Source organism: Heliangelus exortis, chromosome 1 (genome assembly GCF_036169615.1).
Source record: "Heliangelus exortis chromosome 1, bHelExo1.hap1, whole genome shotgun sequence".
NCBI lineage: Eukaryota > Metazoa > Chordata > Aves > Apodiformes > Trochilidae > Heliangelus > Heliangelus exortis.
In genome coordinates, this window is record NC_092422.1 from 144,990,709 (window position 1) to 144,996,716 (window position 6,008).

Consider the following 6,008-nt stretch of genomic DNA (forward strand, 5'->3'; position numbering starts at 1 on the left):
TACCAGGCAATCCACAGCAGGGCCAGCACAACTCGATTACTCATTCTAGTTATTTTTGACCAAGCTACAGGAACGCTGAATTAATTTCAAGAAGCAGGGAGTGTATCTCAGAGTTGAAGCACGCACTCAGCCCAGAGAAGGAACGTGAAGGTTTTCTTCTGCTCGAGCCTGCAAATGTCTCCTGCATTGAATCTTTCTGTCACTGATGTGATATGGAGTGAGTTTGCTGCCCACTGCTCTACAGCACATGTGCTCACACATACATTCATCCTTGCTTTGGGTTCAGTGCAGGGAGTCAATGTCCAAAGGTGGGGGAAGGAGTCAGAATATGGCCCTTTGTCTCAGTAACATCTCCAGTAATAGAATTATAAATAAGCACTTGCTTGGTAAAAGATGCCCCAGAGCCTAGTATCTGGGTGAGAAATGTCTGTTCTAGTGACTCTCAGGACATGTTCTGTGTGACAGAAGCCATCAAAACATAGCCTGGAACCTCTCTTCTACCTCTAATCTGATCTTGGGTGAGGTAATTCAGAACAAGCCCTTCCTAGAATTTACCTCGATAGCTCTTTTGAGAGCAGGTACTACCATTTGATAGCTCCTCATCCCAAATCCTTGCAATTCTCTTGAGACTGGCTATTTCCTTTCCCCTCTCTTCATCCTCCAGACACCCATACACTGCAAGGCAGAATTATTCCCAGTGGGGGCACAGTGGGAAGGACAAACTTGTGAGATGAAAAACAATGCACAGAGGCAGGTGACTGGGTCATCTCCATCCATCAAACTAACCACAAGAGTCAAGGTGGAGATGGATCAGTTTCCTCTTTCCCAGAGACTGAGGTAGGGAAAGAGACAGTAAGTTTGAGTTTCCATTGCCTTTACTTAACTCCAGGACAGAAAATTTAATACCAGACTCCTTGCTATACCATGCCAAATCTCCTCAGTGGAGTGAACATAACAGTACCTGATGTTGCCCCCCAGCTACACACCACGTTCACTCACCAAGCACTGTCCCTGACATTGTGCCTGCTGAATACCACTTCATTTGGTGTTGGCCAAGGTGTTTCAGGACCGATCTATAAAAAGACCATTCACTCATATCCATGTGCTTTACCAGCCATGCTCAGAGCCCATACAAATTTAGGATGTGAATGGCTTGTGCAACTAGCATGGCACCACCAGGGAATGTGTTTCTGGCCCCCAGCACACATTGCTTTTGCTGAGGGCAGCTGCAGCACCACACAGAGGAATGCATACAGGCACACACAGAGACCTTCAGGTACAAAATGTGACAGATTGCTGTCTGGTAGGTGTGTTCCCCTGTCGCATCGTAGGCAGCCTGTGTGTCTCATAGACATAACATCTACTGCCTGCCTGCCTAAGGACTCCTGCACGCACACAGCAATTCTTTTTCATAATGAATGTCCATCTATTTTAATAAAAGGGCTGGGAGGAGAATATTGCAGATGTGTGGAATTAGCTAGATTACTGCATCCTGTCTCCCCCTCAGCTTCTTCCCTTCTCCCTGTCCCCTGTTTATCAGTACCTTTTTAGAAGGCTGTTACATATTAAAAAGGCTTTCTAGAAATTGTTTGCAGTGACAGAGACAGAGCAGCTGTGAGGAGAGCCAGCAGCCTCATTCAGCACAGCAGAGGCATCTAGCAAAAGGTAGAGAAAAACTCCGGGATGTGGTGGCAGAGGACAGTGTGCATAGGGAGACAGACTGGACTGAATCATGGATCCAGAACCAATCCAAGGGCATGAGTTGAACCTGTCTTTTTCCAGGAGGTGAATAACCTTGATGATGGGAGCTCATGAGCAAATGGAGGTGAGTAGGAAAGATGGAGGTGGCCAGGAGTGGTGGTCAGGGGTGGGGTGGAAGCACCCATTTGAGATACTGTCCTCGCCTGGCAGGCCTGAAACTGCTCAGCTGTGTGTCACACATCCTTCAGCACAAAGGGAAAATTGATCAGCTCTTTTCTGCTATCTAAACAGGGTTCTCTGGAGTGGGACTCCCAGCCTTTCAACTCCATCTGATACTGTGTAAACCCCCACACCCCACCCCTCCACAACAGTACACGGATTTCCACCAGGAGAGGTCAACAGGCTGGCCAGCTTGTCCCATAAATGTGGAGGAAGAAAATGTTATTACAAGGGCCTCAGAAGGGTGAGAGCCAGACTTCATACCCTCTGTTATCACTCACTTGCATGGAAGGGAGCACAGCCCCTCAGTATTGGAGCTCGAATGGTGCAGTCAGATTTGCAGGGCCAACAGAGGAGTTCCTCCTGTCTCCCACCCCTTATGTTTGGTGGCTAGGGAGTAAATCATTACCAGAGGCTGGGGGACTCACTGAGGTATTTCCTGTCTCTTCAAACATTCCTTGAATATGCATTTCATACAAGAAATCCAGAACACAAAGCCAGAGGGCAGGATGCCTCTACGGGCCCCATGGCCTCTCTGCTGCACCTTGGTCTGGCTCACTTCTGTCTCCAGCCTGACCAAGGGCCACTCTGGGGGACTGGAGAAAGATCAAGCTGACTCGAGCCCTGCCTTGAGCAGGGGTTGAGCCCTGGCCAGGGTTTCTTGGGGTGTCACTGCTGTGACATCTGCAGTGTCTCTGCAACAGGGGCATGCAGCTGTCCCATCCTGCCATGACATTACTGTCCTGCTGCCTCTCTGTGATTAAGATGAATGTGTTTTTTTTATCACACTTCTCTGTGTGTGTGCCTGTATGCAGACATCAGTTTGCTCCTGAAAGCTGATGCTATTGGGCTAACTGCAAGGAGGCTGTGTACAGTGGGACAGAGGGGATGACAAGGAAAGAGTCAAGGAGGATGGAGGAGTCTGGGTCTTGTCTGCATAGCTGATGAAGAAGGGCTTGGCAGTGACAAAAGCAAGGCTTTCACCTCCTTAGTTCGAGTGGAACAATTGTCAGGAACAAGTAAGGTATAACATTAGGAAGAAATTCTTTCCTATGAGGGTGGTAAGACACTGGCACAGGTTGCCCAGAGAAGCTGTGGCTGCCCCCTCCCTGGAAGTGTTCAAGGCCAGGTTGGATGGGGCTTGGAGCAACCTGGTCTGGTGGGAGGTGTCCCTGCACATGGCAGGGGGGTTGGAACTGGATGATCTTTTAAGGTCCCTTCCAAGCCAAACCATTCTATGATGACACCATGATCCCTAGAACAGCCTGCAACCTTTACCACAGCCACAGTGTCACACCATCAAGAGACACTCCATGTCACAACAGTTCTCTTCCTCCCAAGAGGTTGAAGAGCAGTGGTGTCACTGCCAGCACTGAGCAGTGGTGTCACTGGCACTGGACATGCCAGCCCAATGCTTCAAGGTGGGAGTGGAGATGGTACAAGGTGGCCATCTCATCTGGGCCCTCGGGGACATAGGATGTGCAGGGAGAGGGCCATATGCCTTGATAGCACAGTATGACCTTGCTGAAAAAGTGGGGTACATGTCCCTTTCTGCATGTATAAGCACATTTATAGAAGTGTGTGTGAGTGTCCTGTGTCCTGCACACTTATGGTTGCACAATCCCAAGTGCACATGCACAGCTACACCCACAGCCCACGTGCATCTCAGCCCAATGTCTTGTCCTTGCCCTTTCCTTGCAGAAGGGCCCTGGCAAAAAAGTCTGTAAGGGAAGAATGAAGATCACAGAGGAGCAGGGAAGGGCAGTCTTGTGGGGTTGGACAGCAAGGAGTATCTCAGGAGAGGGAAGCAGGACAGACTGCAGTGGGGTCTACAGAGACCACAGACCTCCAGTGCCATGGGGTTTAACATTCATGGCAACACAGCCCTTCACCTGGAGCATAATTTGGGGAAGGACTGTGGTGGCTATGTTAAAGGAACATTGAAAGGTGAAGTATTTAACAGTACCTCTTTCTTCTGAGGTACTAGGCTGACCTTAAGGGATGTACAGAAAAGATATTTTCTGCTGCCACTTTAAGTCTGGTGGGTGGCATCAAGGTTCCTGGGGTTGGCTGAAGAGGTGGTGATTTGTGCAATTAATGTCTAATCAGTTCTATGAATATTTATTGCTAGTCAGCAAGCTTCTGAGTGACAGTGAAGCCTCATCTGACTGGAATCACATTCACAGGTAAACCAGAGCCTCCTTTGGGGTTCATAGACCTCCCACTGGGAAAAAGACCCCCCAGAAAATATCACACACATTAGAGGCACATGTGCAATGTGCACATGGAAAATTTTATTCCATCCTTTCTTGGGGGAAGGAAATATGGAGGTTTTAAAATTGATTGGTTGGGAAAAGACATCTTGAAATAGTCTGATACATTAAGAAATTTAACCCATGACCAAGTTTGACCTTGTTCCTTTTTTTTTTGATCTCTCATTTATCTTCTATTGCAACATGGGTGAGAAAATAGAAGGGAGAGAACTATAAACTCCTGCAATTGTTTAAAAAATCACATAACAGTCAGGGGTTTCTTGAAGCCTGTAATTCATCTTTCTCACAATACATCATAAATTGTGCAGAAAGCTAATATTTTGTTTCCTCCAGAAATACTATTCTGGGGACTTTCTGTCACCATCAGAAAGTTGAAACTTTTCACCTTTGTCAAAATTTATTCTTCTTTCCTAAATCTCCTGTTCTCTCCCTTTTCCTTCTCCCTCCTCTAATATTCTCACCTGTCATCTCTTTCCCATGGTGCCTTCTGCCCTCAGAGCTTTGCTTAACCCTCTCCATAGGAGCTCCCTCCTCTCTGCTGTCCTCTCACTTTCAACAAAGCCCTCTCTTCCCTTTTCCTGGTGAGGGATGCTGCCTCTCCTGCCTTCCTGCTCCCAGGGCAGACTCAGTCTGCCTTGGCAGAGCTCTGGGAATATCCCTTGTTATCAGTGGAAAGTGAGTTGCTAAACCTGAGCCAAATTCTTCAGCTCCTTCTGCTCACCTGCAGCTTGGGTTTGTGTTGGAGGCACTGCCAAAAGCCTGTCGTTACCCAAAGAAATAAAAAAAAATATATGTACACAGCCTTCCCTGAGAAGGAAGAGACATAGGTAAGAGTGATTTTCCCATTACCTGATGCCTTCTGACTGGGAAAAATACCCCAAATTCCAGCAAAGCTTCCAGGATCAGCCCTCAGTGGAGGGAGAAGGACAGAGAGAGCTCTGCACTTTTTCACTTTCTGCATGGAAAGGATCCTGTGGCTTTTGGTGCCAGGGTAAGAGATGATCCCCCAAGTGTCCACCGTCCATGTCCCCTTCCACTCTTGTGATTATTCTTGGCCTTAAGCCAATACAGGACTGAGAAAATACAAAGATGGGAGCCAGTAACAGACACAGAGTAAACAGCACGGTATCAGGGAAGGGTAGAGAAGGGACGGTTGGCAAATCTGAAATCATTATCATCATGTACAACAAGGGCTCTCTTCTGCGGAGCTCTGTTTGTCTTGCTGCAGCTCTTGACTTTCCTCACCAGCTGCCACCCCGTGCTCTGGGAGCTGTGATTTCAATATACAGGAGCTCATGTGCTGCTTGGTCTCCTCTCCAGAGGGCATTCAGCAGGAGAGAGTGTGCTTCATACACAGAGAGGCTGGAGGGACTTCAAGAGAGGCAGTGAGAAGGGGTGGGGGGGAGTAATCAGCTCAGAGGGGAATGTTACCCTCAGAACAGTTCCTGGAAATGCCAGCTAACCCTAAACCCCAGGCACACACAAATTCACCTCACAAGGCTTGGTGCCCATACAGTGATGCCTTTATTCTGATGCAGTTAAAATTCATGTAATGATAGACAACACACTGGTGTGTGTAGACAGACAGTAGTCAACCGATGGCAGACAAGTAACAAGGATTGTGCCTCAAGGTTCCATACTGGGACTCATATTAATGAATATTCATTAATGACATAATGTGATTGAGTGCACCCTCAGAAAATCTGCATGTGATGACAAGCTGAGTGGTGAAGTTAACACACTGGTGGGAAGGGATGACATCCAGAGGGACCTTGAACATCAAGAAGCTCAAAGAGGCCAATTGCAAGGTCCTGT